This window comes from Vulpes lagopus, chromosome 2 (assembly GCF_018345385.1).
Source record: "Vulpes lagopus strain Blue_001 chromosome 2, ASM1834538v1, whole genome shotgun sequence".
NCBI lineage: Eukaryota > Metazoa > Chordata > Mammalia > Carnivora > Canidae > Vulpes > Vulpes lagopus.
This window is the reverse complement of record NC_054825.1, coordinates 140,872,889-140,895,459: the sequence shown is the minus strand read 5'-3', so window position 1 is coordinate 140,895,459 and position 22,571 is coordinate 140,872,889. Positions and strand designations below refer to the sequence as shown.

The window sequence follows — 22,571 nt, the reverse complement described above, 5'->3', positions numbered from 1 at the left end:
ATTTCCACTGTCATTTATTTTACAGACAAAGCAACAGAAATAAACAAGTTAAGCAACTTGTTTGAGAAAATGCAAGCAGGAACTTAGAAGCTTCAATAGACCTTTCTAGCTCTAAACCTTGCTTTAAACTACTCCACTATGTTTCCTATTGTGTAATTATCTCATCCTTCTTTTCTTCTTTTATTAGAGAAACATAAGAGCAGGAGTCTTGTCTTTATAACCAACCCTATATTATGGGACCTTATACGTGTAAGCATCAGTAAATATTGCTAAATTAATGTTTGAATTCATGAATCAATTGATTCTAATGCATACAGTAACAGATTTACTAGTATCATAAAGCAAATAATTTTAAAAATAACTAATATTTATAAGCTCTATGTTTCAGGCTTTTATTTTTAATTATTTTGAGATCATTATAGATGCACAGGCAGTTGTAAGAAATAACAGAAGTCCTGTTACCCATTACCCAGACGTTCCCATAATGGTAACATCTTGCAAAGCTATAGTATGATGTCACAACTAGGATACTGACATTGATCTAGGCAAAGTATACCATCTTTTCATCACAGGAGTCACCTTTTTATAGCCACACACATCCTATCATCATCACCACCAACTCATCCTATGTTTAAGCGTGATTCATCCAAGTTATTCGTGCATCCATAGCTTCTTCCTTTTTGCTACTGAGAAGTATTTCATGGTACAGGTTTATTACACGTCCTGTAATGATGTAAATCTGGGGCACCCGGGTGGCTCAGTGGTTGAGTGTCTGCTGGTAGTCTTGGGATCAGCCCTGCATCAGGCTCCCTGCACCAAGCCTGCTTCTCCCTCTGCCTATGTCTCTGCCTCTCTCTCTCTCTCTCATGAATAAATAAATAAATAAATAAATAAATAAATAAATAAATAAATAAATAACGTCTTTTTAAAATGTAAATTTGGATCAAACATGTGTCTTTATAATGATGTTTTGACAACCGAGTCCTTATTGATCCTGGGGAAACTTCCCCCCCACCCTCCAAGGCTAACATCTACCTACCTGCTGTACCCCCACGTGCAGGTTTCCTCTATCAGGCTCCTGCACCGCAAACCAATATTCCCACTGCCCTGATCACCCCATGGCCAGGTACATTCCAGATACATACATACAGGTACATACACCCTACATTCCAGAACTGGCTGAAATTATTCAAATTAGGTAATCTTAAACCTTTACACTGCCTTTCCTGATCTTTCCTGCAAGAACCACCACAAAGACTGGCTAGTTTTACTACCACGCCTTCTGCCTCAGGACAACCCTGGGAAGGCTGAGCCAGGGATCCCGCCTCTCATGGCCTTGGACTGTTGGAGATCCCGGGACTGCGAACCACAGAACGTGCATGCACAGTGTACACGGGTTCACCAGGCCTGGGGAAGCTGTGGACTGCCTAACCACCTCAATATCCTCCTGGGTGTGGGGCTGCCTTCCTCCTAAGAGGATGTGATGCTGCGCCTGCAAAGGCATAACTGCAAGGCAGGGTATGCCTCCTCCTCCTGGGAAGTGTGAGTAACAAACTATCTTTTCAGTGGCAGTCATCTCCTGATAAGTGGGCCTCACCAGGCCAGCATAATAACAAGATTGTTTTGATTTGGGACTAAGATGCATAAAGTTTCTATAAACATTTGTGTATAGGTTTCAGTGCGAACCTAAGCTTCCATTTCTCGGATACATGCCTAGGAGTGCAATTTCTGAGTTACATGGTAGTTGGCAAGTCTAGATTTCCGTTTAAGTGCTTATATAACCCTCACAACAACACTAGGATGTTGATGTTATTTTTCCCATTTGACAAAGGATAGAATTGAGACTCAGAGAAGTTCAATAACTTACTTAAGATCTTACACCTAGTAGTTAGCACATAAGGACTCAAACTCAGGCCAGAAGAATAAACACTTTACTATGTGATATAATATGCAAATTGTTGATACCATGAAGGTACTGAATCCCTTCCCAGCATCTCTTGGTTAACATGGTTAAAAAAAAAAAAAAAAGTTCTTAGGAAAAGGAGGATCTCAGGCAACCAATTTGTGTCTTAGAAAATAACACAGCATAGCTTAAAGAATACATTTGGGCAAAGTTCATGTAGAATTTATATCTCTTCATATTGCAAAATTTTTCAAATTCCCCTGTCATCTCCATAATAATCCTATAATGAATGCAAGGGCATTATCCTGAAAGATGAGAGCAATGAAGATCTTTGTCCCATGGTGTGCCCTTATCAGAGTCTCCTGATATTATGTCTTACACAACAGTAAAAATGTCCCCAGCTGGATTAAAGCAAGAAGTTGGCAGCAGGGCTCTCGCTTAAATCCATACTTGTTCTTCCCAAGTTTAGTGTCCAGAACAAATAGCTGAAAGATGAAGAATTTCCACTTTAACCAAAACTGCACAAATGTTACAAAAGGGTACATAGGATATCACCAGATGGCCACTCGTTAGATAATTAAGCAGGATTTTAGAGGACTGTAATAATATTTTCTACAGGGTCGAAAGTAAGAACAAAACAACTCAAGTCAAATAATTCATGCATCATCTACCATCTCAAAAAATAAAACATTTCAATTTCAATTTCAGATCAAAACTGAAGACCTTTACAGATCTCTAAACAATCCCATTCTCCTTCCCTAGAAATAACCACTTTCCTGAATTTGGGGTTTATCATTCTGATGCATATTTTTATTCCTGTATACGTTTAAGGAAAAAAAAAAATATATATATATTTGTGGGAAAATGTCATACATAGGTATTAATCTTTATATACATGGCTTCTTTCTGTTTAAACACTTCTCAAACTTACTTTACCACTGGAAATTATACTTTTGAGTTTTATACCCATTGGTACATTGTCTCTACTTTTATTTTATTTCACTGCTGAGTAATGCTACATTGTATTACTATACTTCAATGTATTGAGCCATTATTCTGTTTTTATACACTTAGATCAGTTTTTATTTTTGCTATTACAATGTTTGTTGTTGCTGTTGTTGTTGTTGTTGTTGTTGTATGTGTTGTTTTTTTTTTAATTGAAGGTCCCTTACTGGTCCTGTTTCCATGAGTGCCAAGACCAGGGGAAAAGGAGAGGGGAACCAGGTGGCACAAGGAAGGGTCATCTCCCCACATTCCATTTATACACAGAACTAAACGGACAAGCACAGAGTCACTATTGCGGTTAGAAGTTGGCAGCATGGGAAAAGGGAGGAACAGGTGGGGAACTGGGGTGTCGATAAAAAATACAGCCCCCCCAAACTGGGGTTCCTGGGGGGAACTTGGTGTGCTTCAACCCAAGAGGAATCAGAAGATCAAAAGTGGTCTTGGAAAGCCAGAACCATCAGGGATAGAGGGAGGAGGAAGGTCCAGGGGGTGAGGGGGCTGTTTGGTAACTGGGGTTAAGGGATTGCCCTCCCCCTGCTGGGATCCCCTAGCCCCTCCAGTCTGGCAGGAAGGGGGCAGCCTGCAACCCCCATGGGCAGGTCTGGGGCTGCCAGATGCTCCAGGCAGGGGGCTGGAGGTGGCTCACAAAGGCTTGCCCTCCAGAGAGATGACGGCACTGCCCCCCAGTTTCTCTGCCAGGGTGCAGCGGTCCTTGATCTCGTAGCAGTTTACTTGTAACTCATGCTTGATCCCGGTCGGCTTTTTCTTGAAGGCATCCTTGGAGCTGGCATAAATCATTTTGCTCTTAAGGGGTGCAGACTCAGGTGCCCAGAAGATAAACACCAGGTCCTCCTCTTTGCTCTCCTTGGTCTCATAGGTTGCATCATAGAGGGCATAGCGGCAGTCCTTGTCTGGTAGCATCTTGACAAAGGTGGTGTAAGGGTCATCTACAGTCTGGCCCACATCACCTACCAGGATCTCCTTGCCCTCCTCGAGGATGATGTTCTTCTTGTCCTAACTCAGGCAGAAAAGTACTGCCTTCTTGCACTTCTTCACCTCATCTGGTGTTGAAGCTTACGCACCTTCATGTCATTGAACACTTTGATGACACCTTCACAAACCGTCATGCCAGAGGCCATGTTTCCAGAAGCGAAAGGGATATAGAAAAAAGGGTCAGAAGAGATGAGAGCTGCTGCAGCTGCTGCGGAGATCCAACTGAACCTATTTTTACTATTACAATGTTTTAATAAATATTCATGTATAACAGGTTGAGCAAATGCACAAGAGTATCTTGAGGTACATACCAAATAATGATCATTGCTATTCAGCTTCACCAAGGATATCCTTGGGATCCTAGCAAAAATCAGATGATACATTCAAAGTGGACATTTTAAGAGGAATGTAATAAAAACTATTTAAGATGCATCATCAGAGTTTAGGGATGCAGGAAATAGCACAATACTCTGGAATTAGCCATAGCAGATAGCTATCACTACTCTTAAGCCTTAAGTAAGTATCAAAGGGAGGAAACAATTTTAAAGATTTAAAAAATGTAACTCCATGGAGAGAAATCTATGACAGGATCTATGGCATAAGGGATAGGGTACAACAAATACATGTGAGAGGGGCAACAAAATAAATGCCATGAATTCACTTCCCCTTCATCCTCCAATATTCATTTGTACCCAACTAGAAGCCAAAGGACCAGGGAGCCTTTTCACATAAGGTCAGCCTCCTATGGCAAAAGTCTAGGCAAAGAAAGAGTGGATCTGGAGGGATAACCAGAAAGTATCCAGCATAATAAGTGCAGCAAAATTTCTCTACAAAGTAATTGTATTATTTTACATTCCTACCAGAAGTATGTGAGGTTCTACATTTTCATCAATGCTTTATTTTTAAGCATTTTACTTTTTGCTAATCTGATGGACATGGAGTGATATACCATGTAAATATGCATTGTCCTTATGTCATTTGTAGGTAAATATCTTTTCTTATGTTTCTTAGCTATTAGTATTTCCTCCTCTCAGATTTCTTCCTCAGATCTCTTGCTCATTGTTTTTCTTAAATTAACTTTTCTTTTTTTTTTTTTTTTTTTTAAACATACCTCCAGGGACGCCTTGGTGGCTCAGCCATTGAGCGTTGGCCTTCGGCTCTGGTCCCAATACCACAGTCCCGGGATTGAGTACCACATGGGGTTCCCTGAAGGGAGCCTGCCTCTCCCTCTACCTCTGTCTCTGTCTCTGCCTTTCCCTCTCTGTGTCTCTCATGAATAAATAAAATACACTTGGTTCAACTTCTGGCATCCCCAATGCTAACTGCATAATGGCCAAATATTATCCATTTTTCCTGGTCTTTTTTTTAAGATTTTATTTATTAATTGAGTTGTCAAATAGCCATACAAGAAATTATTTTGCATTAAATATGTACCTATTTGCTCTACAATTGAGCCTTGAGTCTCAAGGTGTTGAATAATAACTATGAAATAATTGGAGAAAAAGTTCAAAATCAAAAAGTACCCTACATTTCAGTGTGAGCTTTTTGAAATAAACATATCTTATTGTTTTAAGAAGACTGATCAAAGGATAATCTAATCAAAGATTTGACCACATTAAACGATGACAGCCTTTAAAATAAATTTTGACTTCGTTTTTTACTCTCTCCCTTTGAATGTTGAGTCCTAGGTTAATGGAGAGCTGCCAGGTTGCCAGGAAAAATTGTAATAGTTCAAAAAAGTTTGCATGTAACTTTGTGGCTTGTTATTTTCAAATACATGGTTTCCTCTTTAATTAGGCTGGAAAAATATCATTTTCTCATAATGAAATCTTCATCAGAAGAATATACTTAGTTGACTTGAAATGTTGGGGCTCAGGAGCAAATGGTCAAGAAAGCATTCTTGAGACATCTTCGATGCAAAAAGGATGGTTTTATTAAACCAGGAGAATAGGCAGAAAAGGCTGCCCTGAGGTTGTAAGGGGTGACTGATTTTATACTTTCAAGTTGGGAGGGGATAGGGATAGCATAAGTCTCTTAGGAATTTTGAAGCAAGTTTTCCAGAATCTTGAGGGGCTAACTGTTGTTTACCATCTAAAACCTTAGTCATGAGACCCTTCAGATGTATATCAGTTAACCATATGCTAGCAAGATATTTATTAACATATATCTAGGAGGGGAGGGAGTATGGGGATAAAGGAAGTTTCCAAAGGAATTTTTTACAGGTCTTGGGGGTTGAGCTAATGTCAACAAGGTGGCCTTTTGCCTCTAGCAAAATATTAACATCGAGGCAGCTAAGCTCCATGAAGAAGGTCTCTCTACCTGTCTCAAATTCTTGTCAATGCGCTATATGTTGTAAGGAAGTTGTAAGTAATTTTTTTTCTTTTGCCTTTGTTCTCCACATTATAAGTATTTCAGATTATTTTAAAAGAGTTATTTGCCTATGCCTTGAAAGCATCACCATATTATGTTTTAAATATCAATGCTACACAACTAATTGAACACTACATCTGAGACTAATGAAGTACTATATTTTGGCTAATTGAATTTGAATTTTTAGAAAAGAAAAGGAAATGACTATCAATGATACAATTAAAGTCAGAGAGTGAAATATTTTATCAGGAAATCCTGGAAAGTAGCTGTGATAAAGAAAAAAGCAATGAAAATAATAACAACTAAGAGAGCTGAAGCATCTAGTGTAACTAAAGCAACTTTAGAGGGAAATTTTTTATCTATAATTAAAAATAAAAACAGACATCCATTAAATAACAAACAAATAATTAGAAAATCAATAAGGTCAACAATTGGTTCCTTAATAAGACCACTAAAATTGATTTAAAAAAATCTTCACGATATTCAGCAAGGAAAAGTGAAGAAAAAGCACAGATTTCCAATACCAACATTGAATGAAACATTGGAACTATAGATTCTACAAAACTTTAAAAGAATATAAAAGATATTCTGAATACTTATGCTTATAAATTTTGCAATTCTGACAAAATAGAAAAAAAAAATGTTTTTAAATCAATTTACTAGGGTTCCTGGGTGGCACAGTCAGTTAAGTTTCTGCCTTCTGCTCAAGTCATAATCTCAGGGTCCTGGGATCCAGCCCCACCTGGGTCTCCCTGCTTAGCTGGGAGCCTGCTTTTCCCTCCCTCTGCCCCTCCCCACCTCCTGCTCATGCTGTCTCTCTCTCTCTCTCAAATAAATAAATAAAATCTTTTTTAAAAAAGAAAGAAAAATCAATTTACTGAAATTACTGAAATTAATGCAATAAGAATAGATTATCAAGGGGGTGCCTGGGTAGTTCAGTTAAAAATCAATTTACCCTCTCTGTGTCTTAATATGGCTTAATACGGCGCAGGCCATATTAAGCATCTGTCTTCCACTCAGGTCTTAATCCTGGGGTCCTAGGATGCAGCCCCATATCAGGCTCTCTGCTAAGCAGGACTCTGCCCCTTCCCCCTGCTTGTGGGCTCTTGCTCTCTCTGTCTCTTTCTCTTGCTCTCTCAAATAAATAAAATATTTATTTTAAAAAAGGATAGATTATCAGAATAGATCTATATGGATTCAATAAACAGAATTTGGAATTTAAAACCTTCACAAAACTGAGATTGCTTTGCTGGTAAATTCTATAAAAAATTTAAAGAAGGAATAATGCCAGAAGAAAAGGAGAAAACATTTACCAACTCATTTTATGACAGCAGCATAATTTCTGATAAAGAACATTATCAGAAAAGAAAATTACAAATATCTCTCATGACTTTAGGCCCAAAATTCCATAATTAAATATTGGCAAATTAAATCTAGAAATATACTAAAAAGAATAAAACATAATGGCAAAGTGGAATTTACCCTAGAAATGCAATATTTATTGATTTAATACTTAAAATCAATAAATATAATTTATGACATGAACAAATAAGAGGAGAAAAATCACATGATATAGACACTGAAAAAACATTTGGCACGATTCAATACCCATTTATGATTTAGAAAACACTCTTAGCAAATTAGAGATAAAAGAAAAAGCTATGAAAGTTATCTATATTAATTAATTATAATGAATATTATTGGTTAAATATGGAAAGCTTTCTCCCTGTAATCTGGAATAAGACAGAAATAACTTCTCTCACAACGTTCTACTGAATATTTTACTAGAGGTCCTAGTCAATTCAATAAGGAAGTAAAATAAAAGCATTATATTAAGATTGAAAAGAAAAAAGTGAAATTGTTTTTATTTAATGATTGCATGATTATCTACATAGAAAATCATGAAGAATATATTAAAAACTACAACTAATAAATTTAGCAAAGCCATACGATACAAATATAAAAATTTAATTGTTTTTCTATATACTAGCGATGAACAATTGTACAATGAAATTAAAGTACAATAGTATTTACAATGCATGCTAAAATATACTCAGTGATGAATTTAACAAAATCATGAAAGACATCTGCAAAAAAAGTATTGCTGAGAGACATTTAAAAGGGCTTAGAAGTCTAAAGACATACCATATTTTTGAATTCAGAAGATTCAGTATTCGCAGGGTGTCATTTGTCCCTAAATCAAGTGCACTCTGGAACAAAGTCTCAGCATGATTTTATTTTTTTTGGTGGAATTCTCAAATTTATTCTACAGTTTATTTGAAAATGAAAAAAGAAAAACCTAGAATAGCCAAATCTATCTTGGGAAAGGAGGACTGTTATTAGAGGGATACATGACTTCAAAATTTATCCTAAAGCTAGGATAAATTATAGTTTATCCATGAAATATGATATTGGCAAAAGAATAGAGAAATATACAAACAGAAAAGAATAGAGATTCCAGTAACAAACCTACACATTTATGACCAGATGATGTTCACCAAAGAAGCCAAAGCAATTCAATAAGGAAATGAAAGTCTTTCAACAAATTGTTCTGGAAAACAATGGATATCTCTTATCTACATATTTTGACCTCATACCACATACAAAAAGGATGCACGATGCATCTTGGATATAGAAAGTAACCTAAATCTATAAACCTTCTAGAAACAAAAAAGAAATATACAGATTTTGTGTAATGTTGGGATAGGCAGAAATTTCTTAGAGAAGAAACAGAAAATTCTAATCATAAAGCAAAGAAATCATAAAGTTGAATCTATCAAAATTTAGAAACTTCTCATCAAAAGAAATAAAAGACGAGGAAAATATAAACTATACTATGGGAAGATATTTATGATCCATGTATCTGACTTAAATCTAGACTATACGCAGAACTGCAACTCAGTAGTTTTAAAAAAAATCCTTCCCCTTTAATACCATAGTAACCTAAAATGAAAAAGATAAGCCTAACTGTTGATGAAGATGTTGAGCAACTAGACTCTCACATAATTCTGACAAGAATGTAACATAGTAAAACTATTTTGGAAATCCTAGCACCTTCTTAGAAAGTTAAACATATCTACCTTACAAGTGAGTATTTCCACTTTTAGATATTTATCTAGATAAATGAAATAATATATTCACAAAAGCCTTTATAGCAGGTTCTATTTTTGTTATAATAACCAAAAACTGGAAACAACCTGTTTTTCATCAGTAGAAAAGCTGATAATCAGTGATCTATTCATACAATAGAAAACTACTGAACAATAAAAATGAACAAAGTAATGATATTTACAAATACATGGGTGAGTCTCTTAGAACATTTTGCTGAGTGGGGAGAAAAAAAAAACCTTACATACAACAGTGCATACTTTATGATTCCATCTATATGAAGAGCTAGAACAGGCAAAACTAAGCTACGATGATAAGAATGTTAAAAACCAGAAACAGGTCAAAAAATGGAGTTGCTTTTGCTAAGCTCCACATCACCAAACTGAAACTTAACTCAATTACAGTCTCAGCTCTCCCAGAAATGGAATCTTACACACATACTCCCACCAAACACTACCTTGGCTTAAAAAACAAACTTATTTTCTCACAAGTCTGCAAGGTAGAAGTCTGATATCAAGGTGTCAAAGAAATGGAATCTTTTCTTTTTTAACTTTCTTTTTAAGATGTTATTTATTTATTCATGAGAGACACACAGAGAGAGAGAAGCAGGCTCCCCCCGCAAGGAGCCTGATGTGGGACTTGATCCCAGGACCTCAGGATCCCGACCTGAACCAAGGGCAGATAATCAACCGCTGAGCTACCCAGGAGTCTCAAGAAATGGAATCTTAAAACAATCAGGAATCGCTTAGCATAATATTCTCTTTTTTTTTTCGTGCTGTAGAATGGTTTGTTGCCTTTGCCTATAACAAAAATGTTGGAGAGTCGGGTGGCAAAGCTGTTGCCATGGGCATCTTTCAGATGAACTACATCAAAAGAACCAGGGTGTCTCTCCCGGTTGGTGATCACACCAATTCTTCCCAGGTTGGCACCTCCAGTCACCATACACAGATTACCAGTGTCAAACTTGATGAAATCCATAATCTTTCCAGTCTCCAAATCAATCTGAATGGTGTCATTCACCTTGATGAGGGGATCAGGATAGTGGATGGTGTGAGCATCATGAGTCACCAGATGAGGGATTCCTTTTGTTCCCACAAAGATATTTCTCACTTTGCACAACTTATACTTGGCCTCCTCAGGTGTAATCCAATGAACAGCAAAGCGACCCTTGGTGTTATAGATTTGACGGAAATTCTCCCCAGTCTTGTCAATGCTGATGACATCCATAAAACCAGCAGAGTAGGTGATATCAGTTCAGACCTTGCTATCAATCTTAATAAAATGCTGCATACAGATCTTCTTCACTTCATCCCCTGTTAGGGCATACTTAAGTCTGTTCCTTAGGAAAATGATGAGAGGAAGACATTCTCTCAGCTTATGGGGGCCAGTAGATGGGCAAGGGGCAAACACACTGATCAGTTTATCCAGCATCCAGTGCTTTGGAGCTGCTACACACTTCAGATGCTTCTTGGGACCATGAGCCATGGCTGCACTAGGCATGAAAAGAGGACCACTTCCTAGCATAGTATTCTTGTTCCTCCTTCTTTCTGCCTACAAGTCTTTGATTTTGTATGGCTCCTCAGAGGTTCTTTCTATGTGCTAGATTCGATGCTGCCTAATTCTTGAATCATTGATAAAGCCAATGAGATCTTTAATATTTACTTGGATTTTGTTTTTTAACAGTCCTGTGGTAGTAATAGGACTTGAAGGAAACATCTGGCTACTTCAGGGACAAGAAGAAACACAAGCATTGTTACCTTCAGACCCTTTGAGTTCTTTCTTCTGGTTTCCAAGGGTCATGGGTAAGTTCTCAGATCTGAGCTCTGCTCTCTTTGTGTTGAGCTCCTGATCTAATTGGTTTTCCAGTCCAGATTTAATGGGTCAGTCTAGACTGACAGAAGACTCTAACAGAGCACTGTGAGTCCTTGGTGAGTCCTTGGTTAGTCCAGGTTCCAGCCTAGGGCTTAGCAGATAGCATACGCTGGCAGACAGTTTCACCCAGAACCTTGAGTATTTGGCTTGGCAACCATCAGGTCAGGGGTACCAATAATATGTCTGGACAGAAAAGTAGATTGGACATGATTTGCAGCAAGGATCCTACCAACTCTTGCCAGTTTTCAAGGGAATTATCTGTCTTCTTTCCTTTGGGCTATCCTTAAAAGTTTCTCTGGGGCATCCCAGGTGGCTCAGCGGTTTAGCGCCTGCCTTCAGCCCAGGGCGTAATCCTGGAGACCTAGGATTGAGTCCCACATCTGGCTCCCTGCATGGAGCCTGCTTCTCCCTCTACCTGTGTCTCTGCCTGTGTCTCTGCCTCTCTGTGTGTGTCTCTCAAGAATAAATAAATCTTTAAAAAAAAGTTGCTCTGGATCTCAGGATGGTGGTATCCTTAGCACTCTCTTTAGAGTGCTTGAGTATCTTGAGTCTGAGGAGTTGTTCAATACTGGCAAAAATATTTATCCTTTGTCCTAGATGAACCTGAGGAGATATTTGAAAGGATTTTTGTAAGTACTTCTACGGCCAGAAGTTGGCTAAATTGGAAGCCGATATTCAGAGCTTGACAGGAACTATGTTTTAGGCCTTTATTCCTAAGATATGTGAAAGTATATACCCAAAGGGAAAGAAAAACATTCCAAAAACAAACAGCTCTAAATCTAGAACATAGGAATCTTTGGGTCTCCATTTTATTTGGAGATCTTCTCCCTGATGTAAAGAGGCAAACTGAAGGTAATGTAGTTGGATGGGTGGGTCAGCCTATAATGCCTTTCAGGTTGTAACCCAAATCCATGAGGGTTTAAGTACAACTGTCCATATCTTATAAATGGAGTCTTTACAAGAACAAAAATTCAGGTCCTGAATCAATTCAAAGTCCACCTATCCCTTTAGCCAATCCCCAAACCTTCCCTATTCACCTCATAATGCTTGTAAGTATTCTAAAATTCTGGTTTTAGGAAATGAAAATCCCTCTTGCAGGAACTTGCGTTCTTTCACAGTGACTTTGAGATGTCAATGTTCTACCTGGTTTTCTCCAGGAACTCTTATCTGGGCCATCCCTGAAATGCAAACTTCAAGGAGGTAATTCTTATCAAAAGGCAAAAAAATGGGGAGTTGGCAGTGCTCTTTGGAAAATAGGCAAATGAAAATCTTAAGTGTCTTCTCCACAAATATCAACAAGACACATTAGCCATCTGAGCAGGTAACTTTAACTTATTCCAACTGCCAGAAACACAGCTTGGATTTAACTATCATTTGTAAACTAGTGAATTTTGTATTATTGTAGTTGACACATGGCTGAAGTTTTAAAACAAAAGCTATAAATTTCTGTTTGTGCCTGTCTCTATAGTCAGATACTTAAGTATGTACATTATAGTTTGTGATGTTTTTCTACCTCTGAATGATATTGCTAAAATTAATTTGTAAAGGAGCTCTATTTAATTAGCTAAAGGAAAAATAAGCATTTGTCAAATTAACTATTTCTCAGAGTAACGAAACTAACCCAAATGATTTTCAAGTTTATATGATCTGGGGTAATCTTTGATAAATAAAAGCTAATTTCAGTAGATTGGCTTAATTAAAATATAAATGTCTTCAAAGCAATCAGCATTAACTATAATGTGGAACTACAACTTAAAATTTACCTGGATTTACTAGATAAATAAGATTATGTTATTACAAAATTTGTCAGCAAGAAAAAAAATAGTATATCCCTACATTTTCTTGAATGTCTTGTGAAATTTTCATGAGTAATCTAAATATTTAAAAATAAGCAATATAAAGAAAGGTAAGTGGAATAACAGTTTTTAGGTGAACTTTTCAGCAATTATGTTTTATGATATATCTGTTTAAATAGTTTCCAAAATTTTTGCCAACCTGAAAACTTAAAGTTATACTATGGTAAGCCAAATGATGAATATTTATTCAATGTCTACATCATTTCCAAATAACATAAAACACTGAAATATTAATCACTGAATATAGATTTATCCACTGTGGCTTCCTTTCACAGAAGAACTAAAGATATTTGGGTCTATTAGTAAACATATTTTGTATCACATTGAACATTTACTATCAGGAAGAACATACTTCTAGAAATTATGAAATACATCAACAGGTTTGCCAATCTACAGAATGGTAGTATAAAAGTCAACAATTGCTTACTTCTTACTTTTCACTTCAAATTAAGGATTCTAAGGATTAATGATTCTAATTGATACATAACTAAAACTACTTAGAAATAATAATGGTGAAAGGAGACATCTGTGTAATGGAAAATAAAATGGTTGTTGCAGAATTAAAAAAAAAAAAAAAAGATAGTGCCAAATCTGAATGGATGTAAAAAAGTTATGGAAGAAGCTTTAGGAAGGAAATTTTATGTATAATTAAGCTGGCTAAGATTGGAATGGATTTAAGTTTGTTTTCTGTTCTTGTTGTTTTAATGAGTTTTAATATCAAAAGTACACTGGTGCAAAATTAGAATTTGGCTTTCTCTCTGCTAAAAGGACAAAATTTTCTGGGCTTTTTTAGTCTGCTTTTGTTTTTTGTTTTGTTTTGTTTTGTTTTGTTTTGTTTAAGGTTTTATTTATTTATTCATGAGAGACCGAGAGAAAAAGAGAGAGAGAGGCAGAGACACAGGAAGAGGGAGAAGCAGGCTCCATTCAGGGAGCCCAATGTGGGACTCGATCCCAAGAGTCTGGGATCATGCCCTGGGCCAAAGGCAGGTGCTAAACCACTGAGCCACCCAGGGATCCCTTTGGTCTGCTATTGATTAGAGATTATAAAAGCTTCTTTACCTTGTAAGTAATTTGCCTAGACAGCAAAGATTTTGTGTTTTAGCAAAGTAATTTACTGTGCTTCACACTGTCTTCATCAGGTCTTTAATTATGTAAGAAAACCCAATCTTCTCAATATTGAAAGAGTTAAGTATTCACAACAGTGTTACCTTTTGTATTTGACTTTAATATCTTATGTTGCCACTTTGGTTAAATAGGTAATTACTTTTTTCATAATGATCTGTGATCCGGTTTAGTCAGATATTCAAATCTTTTGATGTTTTGACAACTTCCCAAAATCAAACTCTTAATGGAGTCTTTTCAGCTTCAAAATAACATTGAGATTTCCCACATTCCTTGGAAAAAGGTCCCTGGAAACACTTAATATGAGTGTTCCAAAAATTGCGTGAAATTCCTAGAAATCTGATATGTTCTATTATCATTAGTCATAATTTTAGCTATGACCTTAAAATGTTGTGTGTCACAGACATAACCATATTTTTTCATCAATTTCATTATAATAAATTCTCATCAGATCTTTAACCATAGGCATAAGTTTTCTGTCATGACAAAAAGTTATTATTCACTATAATGACTTTTGCAATAGTGAGATTCATTTAATACATTGGAAAGGACCTTACCAAGTACTCTTGACCACTGACATCCCTGCCAGATTATAAGGTGGCAAACCTTGGGTGCATATTTTACAACTAATGAAGGCTCCACCTAGACCTAGTGCTGTGCAAAAACACTGAAGACCTCAAAATCAAATTGAGTAACAAAAGAAGTAACTAACATCAAGGTAGACTGTTTCCTTCCAAGACATAGAATCAAGAACATTTCTTTTCATTCCTTCTTCCCTCTTTGACTATCCTTCTCCTAATTCTTATACCTTCAAGGTTTTTATGATCCTTTTGTCCACCCTGTTCCCTGCTCTGGCCTGGATAGATAATGCCGTTGTTCATATATCTCAGGTCATTGCCAACAGGAGTGATCCAAACTCTAAATGACTGTTGAATTTGCCATGATGCTGGTGATCCTACAGTTCTGACTGTCACAAAATTCCACCTGATTTGGAACACTTTACTTTGTCTGTCACAAACCCAGCCTCCTCTCTGTTGTGTCAGGTTCCCTAACCCTATGGATCCATTGCCCTACCTTTGGTTAACAATTCCAAACCCAGGAAGACTTGCAGCCAAGCTCTGTGCAAAGAAAAGGATACACAGTAAGGTTAACCAGAATAAAACCACCTGTGTAGTCTACAGTCATGGGATCCAGACTTTACTGGATCCCATGGCTGTCAGTTTTCCAGTCCCAAGCCACAGACTTAAACAGGAATTTCCAATAGACATTCATGATTCAAAATTTGCTTCCCTTGGGTATATATCTACACCCCTGGCAAATGAGGATATGATCAATAACCTTTCCTTAACTCTTGAAGATATTGTAGAATCTGCTGCTAAAGCAAAAATCCCTAGACTATTTGGCCAAAAATGTCCTTGATTATAGGATATCCTTGGTTATCTTTTAACAGATTAAGGAAGTGATTGTGCTATGGCCAACACCACTTGCTGCACTCAGATGGACACTTACGGAGAAACTGAGACTCACATACATAAGATCACTGAACAAGCCAGTTGCATTAAGAAAGTGACTCCTTCAATGAGGTCTTTCCCTGACTTATTGATTCTAACTGGCTTGGGTCTTAGGGATCATGGATTCCAGATATTGGGAAAATTCTGTTCATTATAATAATCATAGTAATCTCTCCCTGGTGTTACATAGTCTCTTCAAAGCTTTAAATGTATGTTTGCAACTGCTAACCATCAAGCAAATGATATCCCTAAGACTAAGAACATCATAAAAGGATCCAAAAGCAAGCCCAACATTATGACTTGTGACTGCCATAAAGAAATTCAATAAAAATATATCATGACCTGTGAATATCACTCAGAGATTCAGAAAAACAAACACCTGTTAGAACTCCAGAGTAGGGATCCCCTGGGTGGTGCAGCGGTTCGGCGCCTGCCTTTGGCCCAGGGCACGATCCTGGAGACCCGGGATCGAATCCCACATCGGGCTCCCGGTGCATGGAGCCTGCTTCTCCCTCTGCCTTTGTCTCTGCCTCTCTCCCTCTCTCTCTCTGTAACTATCATAAATAAATAATAATAAATTTTTTTTTTTAAAAAAAGAACTCCAGAGTAGTCACTGGGTGTAGTGCTAATGTCTTAAATTTCTATCTTATCTCTCAGTTAAGCTGAGAATCTGATAAAAAGGAGGGAAGTGTTAAAAACAAGACAACAACAACAAACTGAACCTTTACGCCAAGCTCATGTCACCAAACTGAGACCCAACTTAATTATAGTTGAAGGTCTTCCAGAAATGGAATCTTAACACAGTCAATCAGGAATTGCCTGATCAGTACTAGTTACATCATCTGCCTTACATTGCAGTAACCAACCTACTTTGTTTGTCTAATATGACTTTCTTGTTCCCCCTCCTTTCTGCCTATGGAAGTCTTTCATTTTATGCAGCTCCTCAGAGCTCTTTACTGTTTTCTAGATTGAATGCTGTCTGTTTCATGAATCATTGAATAAGCCAATAAGATCCTTAGAATTTACTCAGTTGAATTTTGTTTTCTAACAGAATTAAAACAGTGATTGGAGATTAACTGGGAAAGATCATGAGGAACCTTCTGGAATGATGGAAATATTTTGTTTCTTACTAATGGTATGTGTTAAATGAATAGGTGCATTTGTCAACACATATGGAACTTCAATTTTAAAATTTATTTTTTGGAAATGGTAATCAGTTGGCATTTAAAAAAAAAGAAGAAGACTTAGAACTAATTATAATGGGGTCCTAAGCCTAAAACCTTACATTCAGTGGACGAAAATCAGTTAGGCTTCTTAGCCTAGTGTTTTGTTGCTCTTGCTTTTGTTTTGTTTTGTTTGTGTTTGTGTGTGTGTGTGTGTCTGTGTGTGTGGGTGTGTGTGTTTTGCTTTTGGGCACCCAATTTAAAGTCTTTTGAACTGGCCTTAATATACATAACCATAATACATTAAAAATAATTTTCAGGGTCAAGTTAAAAAATGTCACAGGAAATGATTCCAAATGTTAAAGCTAAAATGCAGATACTCCAGCCATGGATATCTGTACAATTATTAAATTTGAGTTAAAAATTGGGTTTTCAAATTCTTGGTCACCCAAGTGAAAAGAGAAACATAATAAACTATACAACCTTCAATATCTATCTTTTAAAAAGTCCAGTTCCACATGGGAAGCAAAGTTTTTTCTAGCATGTAATCTTGTTAGACAATGGAAAAAGAACAAAAGAACAAAAGGACCAAAGAAAGAAGACTCCTGTGACTTCTAAGAAACTTAGCAGTTAGCTAATCCATACTTACTCTAAAATTATAAGACAGGTGAGCACACCAATTTCCCAGTAGGGAAAGATACCACACAAATACAGTGTGACTGGAAAAAAAAAAGAGGGAAATGAAAGGAGTTCCAGGAATGCACAGGGAATGCCCAGCAACTCCATCTTTTCTAGATCCTGTTTGCCCAGTAATTCAGAAAATCCATGTGTCTTCTGTACCAACAGAGGACACATGGAAGAAAAAATGTGTTTCATATCTTCTTCATTTAAATCTTATATATATAGAAACAGTCCTTTTTCTGAGTCATATGGAATATATGTATTTAAAAATTCAAACTGTGTAGAAGGCATGAGAGGGGTATTGGGTCAGGGATCTGGACCTTGCAGTTTGCAAGGGAAATCACCAAACAACTCACATAGGAACCTCTAGAAAATACCCAGTGTACTCTATTAGTGATTTGTGAATTTTGGTATACCTTAAGCATCTCTGGGGAACTTGCAGATTTCCTACCATGCAGATTTCCTACCATGATAACAAAGATTCAGATTCAGTTGAAGCTTAGTGAGATGATCAGGTGACTCTGATATAATGGTATTAGTAATAGTACACATTTAGAACAAGAATAACTTGGGTTAGAGGGTTACAAATCCCAGTGCTACACGGGCAGGTCTGTCATGTCATGCCAAAAGAGAAGCAAAACTGACAAGACAATTGAGAGATGGGAATGTGTAGCAGAGGAACTGTGACCCGAAGAACACACATCTCAGCTACAGACCCAGAGCACTTGCAGCTGAATGAATGCAAGCAATGTAGGTCCAAAGTTGTAAGAGCTTCTGATTTTTGAAGAGACACTTAACATCTGGACTTTTATGAAAAATATTCTGGTTTTGTTTGTTGTTCTTTGCTTTGGTTTGGGATTTTTCTTTCTTTGTCTGCTTTTTTAAGATTTTATTTATTTATTCATGAGAGACACAGGGAGAGAGGCAGAAACACAGGCAGAGGGAGAAGCAGGTTCCCTGCCAGGAAGCCATTGGGACTCAATCCCAGGACTCCCAGGATCATGCCCTGAGCTGAAGGCAGGCGCTCAACCATTGAGCCACCCAGGATCCCTGTTTGTTTTTGAGTTCTATACTCAACATAGGGCTTGAACTCACAATCCCAAAATCAAGAGTAGAATGCTCTACCATTTGAGCCATCCAGGCACCCCTTTTATTTTTTTGTTTTTGATGTAGGCAACTAATACATTTAAAACAAGTCAAAACCCAGGACGCCTGACTGCTCAGTGGTTGAGCGCATCTGCCTCCCGCTCACGGCGGTCCCAGAGTCCCAGGACCCAGTCCCCATCAGGCTCCCCTTGAAGAGCCTATTTCTCCCTCTGCCTATGTCTCAGCCTCTGTGTGTCTCATGAATAAATAAATAAAGTATTTTAAAAAAAAGTCAAAACCCAACATGTGAATATGGCTGAAGCACACCTTCTAGCCTAGCAGAGCCTACCTACTGGCCATCAGTTTGCAATCTCTCATCTTGATTATGGTGGTGTTCTATACAGACATTCTTTCAAATATTAATCAACATAACTAAGTATCCAGAAATTGCTAAACCCATAGTCAAACAGATTTTCCTTTCTGGTAAAGGAGAATTACTCCTGTGTTGTAGTTAATGAAGAAAATCTATAGTCATTTTATGCCTGATAATTTAGTGGTGTGTCTGGGATTTTCTATACAAATTATGATCCTCACTATCTTCTAGCCAGAAAGATCACCAACCTCTGCAAAGGGATAGGTAACATGGATGCCAAAAGGCAGGGCCAAGTTTTCAAAATGGAAAGAAAAGAAAGAAGATCTGCTTAAATATGTAAACAAGGACTTGGTGGGGACCCAAGACTTCTATTGTGCAGGATTTGAAAGAGAGGATTTGACTGGGACAAATTTCAGGGCAGTGAAGGTATTTGTATTCAGCCCTTGAAGTTCTTGCAGGAAGGTCAGTGTGAATCCCTGGAATGCCTGACTTTACATAAACTGTCTCCTCTGAGTCTATTTGCATAATTAGTGGCAAAAATGTAATCTTACTACCTTCTTCAATTTTGACAATAATATTTTTTAATATTTTATTTATTTATTCATGAGAAACACACACACACACACACACAGAAAGGCAGAGACACAGGCAGAAGGAGAAGCAGGTTCCATGCAGGGAACCAGACGTGGGACTTGATCCTGGATCTTCAGGATCACGCCCTGGAGTAAAGGCGGAACTAAACCGCTGAGCCACCCAGGCTGCCCCAACAATATTTTGATACTAGACAATATCTAGTCTACAAATGATAGAAAAATGTAACAAAATTGTATTCCTCTAATTTCTCCATAAAATAAAACAAGATAATAATATAATTACCACAATAAGTTGGTTATATGTAAAACCATTTTTCATTAAAAATTTATAAATTCTATCTATAATACATAAAATAAATAAAACCAAAACTAAAGACCAGCATAGAAATGTCATTATCAAAAATTCATCTTGAAATTTTAAAAATAAAAGATCAAAAATGAAAACTAAAAAAATTCAAAGCTGATTTTTATTATATTTTTCTTACTATGCCTTAGTCACTCTTCTACAAATATCCATTCATTAAAGGTGTCCTCCAGCAGATCAATTGATTTGAAAAAGTATAGACAACTAACTTAAGACTTATTTTCCCCTTATATCAAATGTCAATAACCTGTAATTATATCAGTATTCAATCACTGTTTCACTGATGTAGTAACAGAGGTAGAAATTTGACTGGTGATATCACTTAATATGAAAGCTTAAGAAAATAAATGTTCATGTAGTAGTTGATACAAATTGGAGAACTTCAGATGAAAGTCACTAAGTGAAGATTTTGGACATTCAAAGAAGATTAAGTTAATGTAAAAGAAGTTTCAAGTTAGACACCCATTCTATAAGACAGTTGCCTTTTACCAGGCTTAAAAAAAAAAAAATGTTTTTTTCTACAACCGATCTCCACAAAGGCATTACTTTATCATCTCGAAAGAAATAACCTCAATTTTTTTAAATAAATGTCTACCTTCATTATTTTAGGAGGATACAAACATATATGCATAGTAACAATTCTACCTGTTTATAAAGAGCTCCCAAACTGAAGTGTTGATTCCTATTCTTTGGAAAACAGTTATATAAGGCTGGATAATCCAACACAGCTTGTTGATCTTAGAATGATATGAAGAAAAGATCCCCAATGCCATAGATTAAAACAATAGTTTTGTTATTTTAATATGTACTATGTCCTTCTGTAAAATATCTTGATTGGTACACATACTTTATAAAATTTATGAAAGATTGGACAAGAGATTGAGAGAGGAATTACAACACACTGGTTTAATTAAATTTTTTTCTTTAAGTTTTTTTCTTTATATCTCATGAATTTAAAATTAGATGGTACCTTTATTACCTGACTTGGAGTCTTCTAATGTCCATTATAAGTGTAGCAAAATATCATTATAATATTAGTATTATTATTTTGGTATTCTAGGCTTTGGTGTTAGAGGGTTCCCTTCACTATACATCAATAGTAAAAAGAGAAAATGGTTTAAGCAGATCATAAGCTCATTCTCAGGATAAAATTAAGAGGCAGTTTTATAATGTATATATATCAGAACATAGTGAAGTCTTAATACATGATGGGAAAGATTATAAAAGCTCACGAGATATTCTATATGCTCCCCTATGTTTCTCAATCACCCTTCAGTTAAGTTGGGTCCATAGACTAGTTTTGACCAGTACATGTCCCACTTTTGAGTGAAAGCATTTAAGAATCAGTATGACTGACTCCATCATCCTTCTCTTCTACCATGAAGACCTTGGAGACCACTGGGTCCTGATAGAAGAGCTGAAAGAGAGAAAAGGGCCCTTATTGTGTTAAGACACTGAGATTTCAGGATGTACCCATTACCACAGCATAAACTATTCAATCATGTATAATGTGTAATAATTTTATGTAAGGTATATAAACTGAGGAAGACAAGAGAAATTAGATATATAAAATCAGGAGCAAAAAAATGAAGAAATGAATGAGTATATAAGCTGTGATCAGTGGAGGAATTGGGGACAATATCAAAAAGAATTGGGTAGGAAAAAGATAGTGAAGATGATAAAGAGAAGAGTTGAGGAAATTTTCTGGAAATCGCCTGCAATTGTGGCATTTTGCATTGGTGTCCAGCTTTAGGATTATAAAAATGCATTGGGTTCCTTTCAAGGCACAAGATGAAAATCAATCATGAGCTGAAGAAGAATTATTAGGAGATTATTCCATTATGGAAGTCAAGAATCATTCCCATATGTATAGGAAGTGGATCATCGGGAGAACTCAATCAACAAGGTGGAATCATAGACTAAATGTAAGCATGAACTCTAGTGACACATTATCTAGGTATGAATCTCATTTCCACTATTAACTCTGTGTGTGACTTTGGACAAGTTGTTTAACCTCTCAGCCTCATGTGCCTCACCTATGAAATGAGACTTTTTTTTTTTAAAGATTTATTCTATTTTTTATTGGGTGGGGGGAGAAGTAGTTGGAGAGGGAGAGACAGAATCTCAAGCAGACTCTGCTGAGCAAAGAGACTGACAAAGGGCCTAATCTCACAACTCAGATCATGACCTGAGCCAAAATCAAGAGTTGGATGCCTAACCAACTGAGCTACCCAAGCACCCCTGAAATGAGATTTCTAACTGACAGAATTAAAAGGCTGTTGTGAGGACTAAATGAATTACTGCTAGAGCACTAGCACAATGCTTTGCATCCACCAAGTGCTGTGTAAACACTCCCATTGTGTCACTACCAATCTTTATTTAAAAAAATCATTTTTCCAGAATAGAGAACCCAGAAGTGGACCCTGAAATGTATGGTCATCTAATATTCGATAAAGGAGGAAAGACTATCCATTGGAAGAAAGACAGTCTCTTCAATAAATGGTGCTGGGAAAATTGGACATCCACATGCAGAAGAATGAAACTGGGCCACTCTCTTTCACCATATACAAA

General features: G+C 36.7%; 2 pseudogenes; both read right to left on the bottom strand.

Moving 5' to 3' along the window:
- Positions 1-3,434: 3,434 nt before the first annotated feature.
- LOC121485286 lies at positions 3,435-4,047 on the bottom strand (annotated as a pseudogene).
- Positions 4,048-4,228: 181 nt separating this feature from the next.
- Positions 4,229-10,865, bottom strand: LOC121478335 (annotated as a pseudogene).
- Positions 10,866-22,571: the final 11,706 nt, after the last annotated feature.